We start from the raw sequence: 12,101 nt of genomic DNA, 5'->3' as shown, positions 1-12,101 counted from the left end.
ACAGAATGATGTGCAATTTGCACTCAGAAGCTTCCACAGCCCCAGCAGGCATTCACCGTGTAATTAATATTACCCTGCTTGTGTGTGTGTGTGTGTGTGCTTTATGACCAATTAAAGTGTTAAGTGTTCGTTATGAGGAGCATTAGTGGACGGCCGTGTGACTCTCCCTCACACTCCGTCTCGATTCCCCCCCACCCAATTTATTTCTAGACAATTTCCATCCAATAGTTATGATGAGGAGGAATGGTCTGCACTTATATAGCGCTTTTTTAACCTTCGCAGTCCTACAAAGCGCTTTACACTGGTTCTCTTTCACACACACACACTCACACACCAGTGGTAGCAGAGCTGCCATTCAAGGCGCTAACTTGCCGTTCAGTGTCTTGCCCACGGACACTTCGGCACGTGGAGTCACATGAGCCGAGAATCGAACCGCCAACCCTACGATTGGAAGGCTAACACGTGCTTTCTGCAAAAGACTCGAAGCCATTCGTCGCATGGTTTTTTGAACTGATGCTCATGCACTGTCGTAGATATTCGGAGTACAGCGCGAGATGGCTAATTATGTTAATACAAGCCAACTGCGTAGATCAGTGGCGTCGAGGGTAGCATTTCTGTCTCGCAGCTCCATGGGTCCCTGATTCGATCCTGAGCTCGGGTTACTGTCTGTGTAGAGTTTCGTATGTGCTCCCTGTGTCCATGTGTTTCTCCAGGTTTGTGGAGAAACATGCTGTGGATTTGGGACGCTAAATCACCTGTAGGTATGAACGATTGTGTGAATATGCGTGCATGGTGCTCTGTGATTGACTGGCATCCCATCCAGGGTGTATTCCTGCCTTGAGCCCAGTATTCCCCCGGATAAAATGAACAAATACTTTGATTGACCAGCGTCACTCTAATCACCAGATTGAGAAGGTAACAATGGCATTCATCCATCCTCAATCATGGATCTCCCACCAAGAGGGTAAAACCCTAGATACAGTACTGATCCCAGTTGTGATCCCTGTGTATGCATGTGTCTATCAATCCTTGTCTGCCCATCATTCACCCACCTGTTCATGCACACTCGGTGGATTTTTAACACTTACAGTTTTTACAGATTTAACAAGCTGCAAAGTCTAAAGTCTTTCTCAAGGAAAATAAGAAGGATCAAATGCTTGAGTGTTTTGCCATGTTGGCCAAGCAACACATTTCATGATGCCTTCTAGTCTCTCCTTCCGTGCAAGTCAGTAAATACTGCTGGGAAACACATTTCACATGCAGGACACCCTGAAAGGTGTTTTTTTTAGACTATGTTGGTTATTGGCAATAGCTCACTATCAATGTGTTGGTAGTGATTTGTGTATCAATTCCCTAATTACAATACTAGCACAATATTGCTGCATACCCATTCATGCATTCATTCATTCAGTCAGTCAGGGTTGTGGTGGATGTCGGGAACACTGGGTGTGAGGCGGGAATACACCCTGAATGGGACGCCATTACACTCACATTCACACCTAGGTCTAATTTAGCAAAGCCAGTTCATCTAACACCATGGTTTTTGGAAGTGAGAGGAAAACCGGAGAAAACCAACACGGACATTGAGAGAACATGCAAAAGTCCACACAGACTGTTACCCGAGCTGAAGATCGAACCAGTGGACCCTGGGGCTATGAGGCAACGACACTACTTGCTGCTCCACCATGGAGCAGTTCTGTCCACCATGTTTTCAGATTTCGGGATAAGGCTATGGGACTGCTATTGAAAGACGTGGCCTGTTATTTTTGTCCAAAATGTCCCAAAATGTGCTCTCTCCCAAGACAGCTGTTCTTACACGGCCTTGTGAATGGGAATGATTTGATCTCGGATCCAAAAATGAAACACCTCAATAGTTCTGATATTTGGAAGTGTAAGAGATAATAACATTGTGTGGTGATTATCTTGATGTATTGTCTACCGAAATATTGGCACTTCCCTAATGAGTCCTGAAGAAGAGCTCCAGTAAGTGTGGTTTAATTACTGTGAAATGTGTTAACGGTGAGAACCTGGTTTGAAATCTGCTGCACTGAATGGGCAGTGCAAATCGATACGTCTCTCATCATCGAGCACGTAATTAAGACACGGTCGATTTTCGTCTTATTCTCGAAAGAAACCGCTCCTCCACAATTTCAATTTCTTCCAGCCTCTACAGTGAATAAGAAGCTTGGTGGCGTCGCCTGCGTGTATCACGACACTATTCTGTGAATTTAAATCTCTCTTGGGGAATTTTCTACATTTCTTCCATTTCTTGCAGCACATCTCAAGAGCGATCCGTCTGTTCTCCTGCTGGTTATTCACCACCCACCTAGCTACAGTTTTTTAAGAAATTTAAAAAAAAAAAATTTTATGAACAGCCTGGGGAATATCTTTGTAGGATATGAACTGATTTTGATGAGGTTTTAGTTACTGCTGGTTTTAATATTCATATGAACGTGAATTTTCTACCAAACCGAACTCGTTTCAACTCGTACATAAAACAGATTTGTTCATCATTACATGAACTCTAATTTGCACTTGTTTCCACACATTACTGATGAGTGATGAATTGCTTCTGGTGCACCTTTTTTGTTGCTATACATTAGCTGGCTATCTAGTTCATAAGTGCTGTATCTGGAGTCTATCCTAGGAACACTGGGTTTGAGGCTGGAATATATCCTGGATGGGATGCCAGTCTATCTCAGGGCACCACACACACTCATTCACAATCACATCTAAAAGCAATTTAAATTTGTCAAACCGCCAACCGGCATGTGGTTGCGTAAGTGGGAGGCAACCGGAAAAACCCACCCCCGAAGGAAACACACAGGAAGAACATGCGAAGAACCCAGCGCTGATGCTGCGAGGTGGCAACACTTAAATTATTCATTAAATATATTTCTTAAAATGTAGGCTCTAACGTAGAGGAGGCTGCTTCCCTTAGTTTTGGCTTTGGAGGCAATAATGAAAATCCAGACAGCATTTCCTGCATGCAGCCACAGCTGAAGTGTGTTGCAAAATGGAAATATTGATATAGAAACATCACTGATCTCTGATTTTAGGTATTGTATTCCATAACTTACCATATTGGTTGCCATCTTGGTGATTGTTGGTTTGTTTTTTTTTGTTTGCCACATGAGCTGCAACCTGATTGGTTGGATGAGGCTTGAGCAAAAAGTCTGAAATGCTAAACTAATGAAAGATGAATGAAAAATGCAAAACACCAGATTTATTATAACCTGTCACATTTTGACTGTCCTGTGATCTCATTTGATTACGTGAACGTAGACAAGTTTATTTAATATTTCATTCAAGAAAAACATATTTAAGTATTTTTGAAAAATCATTGTACAGTATGATTGACGAATTGAACGAATGATTTGGCAAAAACAATCGAATATGGAGAAAAGCCCTGGAAATGTTGTCGATCAGCCAAAACATGTTTTGTTCATGTTCACTGTTTATCTATCCATCCATCAATCCATCCATCCTCTATTAGACTTTCAACTTAGCAAGAGAGTATTCTTGTTGCAGTATACAATGAATAGAAACAGAGATTACTATGAGCCAAGCCTAGGTTTGTTCCTGTTTATGGATGACAGAAAGTCCCAGTGTGTCCTAAACATATCTATTTATCCATCCATCCATCCATCCATCCATCCAAACATCTATCCACACATCCATCCAAACATCTATCCATCCCTCGATCCCTCCATCAATCCATCCATCCAAACATCTATCCACACATCCATCCAAACATCTATCCATCCCTCGATCCCTCCATCAATCCCTCCATCAATCCATCCATCCAAACATCTATCCACTCATCCATCCCTCCATCTATCCATCCCTCCATCAATCCATCCCTCCATCCATCCATCCATCCATCCATCCAGACATCCATCCAAACATCTATCCATCCCTCGATCCCTCCATCAATCCCTCCATCCATCCATCCAGCCATCCAAACATATATCCCTCCATCCATCCCCAATTAGACATTGAAACATACTGTGGAACTATGATGTAATCCATCCATCCAAGCATCCATCCATCCATCAATCTATCCTTCCATGCATCCATCCATCCTCTATTAGACATTCAACTTAGCAAGAGAGTATTCTTGTTGCAGTATAAAATTAGTAGAAACAGAGATTTATATGAGCCAAACCTAGGTTTGTTTCTGTTTATGGATGGCAGAAAGTCCCAGTGTGTCCTAAACATATCTATTTATCCATCCATCCATCCAAACATCTATCCATCCATCCAACCCTCCATCAATTCCTCTATCAATTCAAGCACCCAGCCTTCCATCCATCCCCAATTAGTCATTGAAACATACTGTGGAGCTATGATATAATCACGAACATTTCTTATTCCATGTTTGTGTGTGTGTGCGTGTGTGTGTGTGTGCGGTTGAATGTTCCTGTGCCGTGATCCCCCTGTTGGCTCTATGTGTCAAAATCTTTCACTTCTGAAATGGAGGCTGTAACCATGGTGATCCTACAAAGAGTTGGAATTCAGAAAAAAACTATACTGTTTAGTGGGCAAGAGAGAGAGAGAGAGAGAGAGAGAGAGAGAGAGAGAGAGCGAGAGAGAGAGAGAGAGAATGCAAGTGCTCTACTGTGCCATTCTGTGATTACGCTCAATTGCCTTGACATTGGAGCTCTTCCTCGAAATCTGCCTTCACAATGCATTTATAATACAAATGCCAATAATTTCCTTTTTGTGCTGGAAGTGTCCTATTCTTCTCCTTCATCACGGTACCTTGAAACAAATCACTCAGTTATATCAAAAAGCTTTTCCAGTAAAGGTGAAGTTTGTCATTTTTTGAGCTCTCTGCTGCCTGCGAGGTGAACTGAAATACAGTTCAAATAAATACAGACCTTCCACTTCGCCCCAACAGAACAAATCCCCGATGAGGAAATTCCGCTGTGTGTCTCCTGAGCAGCTTTGCCTTGGCTGTGGTGTGCCATGTCACGGCAAACCAGCGACTCCATTTCCCAGAATTCACCACAAACTACGAACATGGCCGACGACTACAACTCCCAATGGAGGTCTCAAGCTGGAGATCTGGAGCTCCAGCTTGAGACTAACCGAGGTGGTCTCCCCTGCAGAGCTCCAGCCGGAGTTCAACGTGACGACCTCCGCTCCAGATCTCCAGCTTGAGACCTCCAGTGGGAGTTGTAGTTCGTGGTGCGTTCTGGTATATGGAGTCGCTGGTTTGCCGTGACATGACATGGTGTGGTTAATTTCTGGGCCAGAAAAAAAATGTAAACAGACGCTTGAAATGAAATGATCGAATTATTATTGCGAATCACAGTTGTTGTAAATCATACCTCAAATATCTCATCCATCCTTTCAACACACTCAATACTGTTTATCTGTACTCTTCTGCACATGTATGCTATAATGATTTCTAATTGCACTATCTGGTGTGACCCAGAAGAGGACTGGTTCCCTTTAGAATCTGGTTCCTCTCAAGATTTCTTCTGCGTGTCATCTCAGGGAAGTTTTTCCTCACCACCATCTCTCCTGTCTTTCTCATTAGCGATTTAATTCTACATGCAGATTTCTGTAAAGCTTCTTTGTGACAATGTCTAATTGTTAAAAGCACTATACAGATATCAAATTAAATTAAAAGCTGATTGTGAAACCGTCAAAATAACAGCATAATAATCTTGTTAAAGTGTCTTCTATCCGTCGCTCGACAACACTTTTTTTCCCCCGGTTTATCATTAGGCTTCATTTACCACTGTCACGTTTCAAGGTTGATGCGGAAGCAATCGCAGATTTTCAAACAGTTTAATAGACGAACAAACAACAAAACAAATACACTAAGACAACTTGGCAAAATACTGTGGCAAAAACTAAACATGGAAGCATGGACAAAAGCATAGAAGACAATTACGTGAGACCAGGAAGCAGTACAAACAGTGGCTATATATAGGAGTGCTCGTTAACAGAAACATGATTCAGGTGCAGGTGGTCATGTGACATATTGTAGTACAGTGCAGTGGCTGATGGGAACTGAAGTCCAGAGTTACCTCCTTGATATATGACAGAACCCCCCCCCCCCAAGGGCGCTTCTCCCGGAGCGCCCAAAAATGCACTCCCCTCCATCTGGTGGTTCTGGCCCCTTGGGCAAAATGTCCCCAGCAGAACTAGGAGACTGAGCGGCGTCCTCAGTGAAGCAAGAAAGCAACGCAACGTCCTCAGTGTAACAGGTAAGCAGAGCGACGTCCTCAGTGTAACAGGTAAGCAGAGCAATGTTCTCAGTGGAACAGGTAAGCAGAGCGACATCCTCAGCGGGGCTGCAGCTCAGAGCGACGTCCTCAGCGGGGCTGGAGCTCAGAGCGACGTCCTCAGCGGGGCTGGAGCTCAGAGTGACGTCCTCAGCGGGGCTGGAGCTCAGAGCGACATCTGCGTGGCAGGACAGTGGGACAACATCCTAGGCAGGACAGGACAGGGGAGCGATGTTCTCCGCGAGGCCCGAGGGAAGCTCCAAGATTTCCATGAGGCCATAGAGGGGAGCGAGGTTCTCCACGAGGTCGGGTAGAGGAGCGAGGTTCTCCATGAGGCCAAAGGGAGGAACGATGCTCTCCGCGGAGCATGAGGGGGGAACGATGTCTTCCGTGGAGCAGGAAGGGGGAGTGACATACGGCGCACAGCAAAGAAGAGGAACGTCATCTTCAGCGGAACATGGAGGCAGAGCGACGTCCTCAGCAGAGCAGGATGGCAGAGCGACGACCTCAGCCGAGCATGAAGGCAGAGCGACGACCTCAGCCGAGCATGAAGGCAGAGCGAGGTCCTCACCCGAGCAGCTAGGCAGAGCGGCGTCCTCAGCCGAGCAGGACGGGAGAGCCACGTCCTCAGCTGAACCGGCAAGCACAGTGGCGTTGTGCGCAGGGTTGGTGAACAGAGGGGAGCACTTGGGTATGTCAGGACATGGAGCAACGTCTTCAGCCAACCCGGGTGACTGAGCGGCGTCCTCAGACGAGCAGGGAGACTGACTTTCGTTCTCCGCTGACTCCGTTTGCTGAACTAGATCCATTATAGGGGAGGCAGGGTGGGAGATGGTACTAGCCCCGACCACAGACTCCCACCTGTATCCGGACTCCTCCTCCTGTTGGCGTGGCGTGGCGTAGTCCTCCGCGAACATAGGTGGTAGAGTGAAGCCCAGGTATTTCATGGCGACCTGCTGCTTACGTGGCTCAGCTTGGTACTCCTCCTCCTGTTGTTGTGGCGTGGCATAGTTCTCCACGAACATAGGTGGCAGATCGAAGCCCAGGTACTTCATGGCGATCTGCTGCTTCCGTTGTAGGTCTGACCTTCTGTCACTTTTCAAGGTTGATGCGGAAGCAATCGCAGATTTTCAAACAGTTTAATAAACGAACAAACAACAAAACAAATTCACTAAGACAACTTGGCAAAATACTGTGGCAAAAACTAAACATGGACGCGTGGACAAAAGCATAGAAGACAATTACGTGAGACCAGGAAGCAGTACAAACAGTGGCTATATATAGGAGTGCTCGTTAACAGAAACGTGATTCAGGTGCAGGTGGTCATGTGACATATTGTAGTACAGTGCAGTGGCTGATGGGAACTGAAGTTCAGAGTTACCTCCTTGATATATGACAACAACAAGCTAAAAGCAAGCTCATTAATCTAAAACTGTACTTTGCCTTGAAGCTTGAACTACTGTCAAAGCTGCTGTTATGGAAAATGAATCAACAACTCCTGACCAATCAGAATCAAGAACCTGACAGTGTTGTCGTTGAACAGAGAATATATTTGAGTTTATAGCCTCTATAGCTCTGCTTGTGAGGAACTGATTTTTTTCATCTTCAAACCCCGACGGTACACGCCTGCACTCTCACTACACTGAGACTAAACTCAAGACATTTTATTTTTCCTTTTAGTTTCTTTTTTTTTCAAAAAGCTGTTTCACATCATTGTACCGCTGTTGGCATTTCCGCACAGCCACTCTCCAGAATCTAGTGGAAAACCTTCCCAGAAGAGTGGCGGTTATGATAACAGCAAATGGGGACTAAATCTGGAATGGTATCTTCAACTGGCACATATCAGTGTGATGGTCAGGTGTCTACATACTATTGGCCATTTAGTGTAAGTAGAAAGGAGTCAAAATGAGTTTCCCCAGTTTTCCCAGACCACCACACATTTTAGAGAGAGAGAAAAAAAATGAAAAACCTTGGCAAGGGGTGATTTAAGGAAAGACCCCTTCTGCCTGTTTATGTTTGACTAATATGGGTGATGAATCACCACCTCCACCCTGTGCTTCAGGGGTTTCCTCCGGCTACTCTGGTTTCCTCCACCAGTCTACAGACATGCGTTGTTGCCTGATTTCCATTTCCAAATTGTCTGTAGTGTGTGATTGTGCCCTGCGTGTGATTGTGCCCCCCTGTCCATTGTGTCCCCCGCCTTGTGCCCCGAGTTCCCTGGGATAGGCTCCAGGCTTCCCATCACCCTGTGTAGGATAAGCGGTACAGAAAAATGATGGACGGGTGATGAATCACAGAAGATCAAACATAACTGGCGATATCTTTCTAACATAAAACGTCTATCAAGTACATCTAGTGACACGTCTAACAGGAACCAGTAAACATCCACAGGATTTTTTATTTTTTTTTGGTGGGGGATGGTTTACAAGGGAGAATTCTAAGAGTGTGTTTTACATAATTGTACCCTTCTTGGTATTTCTTTCTTTGGTAAGTTCTTGTCAGACTGCTGTGATGCTAAAACAAATGGCCGAATGAATCACAGTCTTGAGGCGCACACTTTGCATGCAGAGTGAATTAAAGAGACTCACACAAGAGATTTTAATGAACTACCGTATTTTGAAAGCAGGATATATATATAATGTCGAACCGAGACCTCTTTTTTGTGCTCACTTCGGGGTGTCTGGTAGAAAAAGCACTGAATGCTGAAGCGTTCGTGAAGAGACTGATGACACCGATGAAACAAGTCGGAGTGTGACTTTATAGCACTTCAATAATGAAAAGACATTTTTCTGAATTTCAAGGAGCTGCTCAGCCTCATTTTAAGACACAAATCAGATGGAACTTGCCCCAAAACCACTGGGGGTGGTGGGCCAAAACGACACATTACAGGTGGAACAGCCTTAGAATTAACCTCTAATTCTGAATCTCTCATTTTAAGCGCTTGCCTCAATTTAGCTAATAATTCATGATATAAAACATGATTTTTTTTTTACACTTCGTTCAGGTCATAGTGACCCTGAGATCAACACGGTCAGATAGAAATGCTACAAAATGACTGGCCTTTACAACCGTGGAAGGATTTGAACAGTAAGTATACTCGGTCACGTAACCTTCGCTTATGATATGCCCTCGTATTTGTGCACACACTTTTTGTGTGTCTATGCGCACATATAGCTTACTGCGAACTGTACTCCTGCTACTCCAAGGTCTATAAACACGCTTCACTGACTACTGACCATGCTACGTTATCTTATTTACCTACAGGATAATTATTCCAGTGATAAATACAGTAACATGTTCATATTCTTATCACTAATCATGAGCTTCTTTTCAGGATCACTCTTCAGGTGTTTTTAGTTTAGTTTAGTTTATTGATTTATAACGCACATTTTAAACAACAGATGTTCAAACCAACGTGCTGTACAAGAAATACAAAAGCAGAATTAAAACAAACTAAGAGTAAAGAAAAACCGAAGATAAGACCAATGAAAAATGTATACCCTCAATGAAAACATAAAGAATACAAATAAGTCTTCAAAGAAGATTTTAAGCACCAAAGATCTGCAGCAGATCTTTGACTTTTATTACTTTTATATTATCTTAAGGGTTGTAATTCTCTATTTGTACACATTTTTATTTTATAACTATAAAATAAAATATAATTTTAGTTTATATCGTTGGGTTGGTTTTTTTTCTTCTTCTTACAGGCACTGCTTTTATTTATTGCACTTTTGACCTATTGTATTCTTTTATTTATTTTATTTATTTATTTTAATCGCCCTTTTTGTCTATTTTGACTATTTTATTTTTGGCTGCATTTTGTGTATTTTTTGTTTTTATTTGTCAGTTTTTTATTTCTTACTGCCATTATTTACTGCACTATTTTTTAACCTATTTTGCTATTTTATATTTATATATATATATATTTTTTTACTTCACACTCCTAATATTATTATTATTATTATTATTATTATTATTATTATTATTATTATTATTATCATTATTATCATCATTATTATTATTATCATTATTATTATCATTATCATTATTATTATCATTATTATTATCATTATCATTATTATTATTATTATTATCATCATTATTATTATTATTATCATTATTATTATTATTATTATTAGTCTCTCTGAAATATAAACAACTCAGTTTGCAGTGCCAGTTGGAGGAGGAAAGGCTGCTGAATCTTGGTTCCTCTCGTTTTTTTCCCCTCTTTAGCTCCATGCGCTCTCTCTCTCTCTCTCTCTCTCTCTCTCTCTCTCTCTCTCTCTCTCTCTCTCAGCAGGGAGTTTTGTGAGGAAACCTTTGGCTTCCTCACTACGGGTTCAGGCGATAGATGATGTCTATGGGCCTGTTTACTGATATTAACATGTGTCCCGAATAATCGGATTTTAAGTGGTCAGCGTTATAAGTGCACGTGTGAACAGTGTGCTCAGTTCACCCAAACCTCATGCAGAGGTAGGAGTGTAAATACTGACTTGTCCCAGTGCGTCCCTGACGATATCAAAACCCCTCCTAGGTCCATGTTCTTCAGTAGAGTCAGGATACTTTTGAACTGTTCGTCATCACTGTTGAAAGATGGATTCTGCCCTCATGCTCCCTCCTCTCATACGCAATAATCTCAGCATTCGCGCTGCTCGTCACTCTGCTGTATGGCCAAAAGTTTGTGGACACCTGACCATGGAGTGTATATGAATATAGGCTATTTGTGTAAATGAATTAGTCTACACATCCTCACAATTATTCTGTATTTATGACCATGTAATAAAAAGAGACCATTTTAATGCCCAGTGAAATAACTTTAAGTAAGTGGCATGTATTTAATGCTGCTTTATTAAGACGTTGCGTTCGAATATCATCTTGTAGTTATAGTCTAGATGTTGGACTTCAGGGTTTGGAAGGGGATGATTTTTAATTTAAGTGTATATTCATCCATCCAGTGGTTTTGTGTCTTTGCACGCCTGCGGTCTCACTACACAGAGACTAAACTTAGACATTTTATTTTGCCTTTTAATTCCTCTTTCTTTTTTTTTCCAAAGTGCTGTTTCACATCATTGTAGCGCTGTTGGCATTTCTGCAGTTCACGCGCAAACGAACGCAGGAGTGACTCTTTTTCATTTGTAGAAGAACCAAAGAACTATGAAGCAGATACATGTATGGGGAGGCTGATGTCATTCTCACTGTATCTCACAAACAGGGGGCATTAGCCTCTCTCTCTCTCTCTCTCTCTCTCTCTCTCACTCTCTCGCTCTCTCACACACACACTCTCTCTCTCTCTCTCACACACACACTCTCTCTCTCTCACTCTCTCACACACACACTCTCTCACTCTCTCTCTCGCTCTCTCTCACTCTCTCTCTCTGTCTCTCTCACTCTCTCTCTCTCACACACACAGACACTCTCTCTCACTCTCTCTGTCTCTCTCTCTCACTCTCTCTCTCACACACACTCTCTCTCACTCTGTCTCCCTGTTTCTTTCTCTCTGTTCTGTTTTTGTCTATCTCTCTCACTCTCTCTGACACACACACACTCTCTCTCTCTCTGTCTCTGTCTCTCTCTCACTCTCTCTCTCTCACACACACTCTCTCTGTCTCTGTCTGTCTCTCACTCTCTCTGTTCTCTTTTCTGTCTGTCTTTCTCACTCTCTCTCTCACTCTCTCTCTCTCTCTGTTTCTGTCTCTCTGTTCTGTTTTTTGTCTATCTCTCTCACTCTCTCTCTCTCACTCTCTGTTCTGTTGTCTGTCTATCTGTCTCTCTCTCTGTTCTGTTCTCTCCCTCCCTCTCTCTCTCTCTCTCTCTCTCTCTGTTGTCAGTCTCTCTCTCTCTCTCTCTCTCTCTCTCAGC

This window comes from Ictalurus furcatus, chromosome 14 (assembly GCF_023375685.1).
Source record: "Ictalurus furcatus strain D&B chromosome 14, Billie_1.0, whole genome shotgun sequence".
Lineage (NCBI taxonomy): Eukaryota > Metazoa > Chordata > Actinopteri > Siluriformes > Ictaluridae > Ictalurus > Ictalurus furcatus.
The sequence above is the reverse complement of the archived record's forward strand: the minus strand, read 5'-3'. Positions refer to the sequence as shown.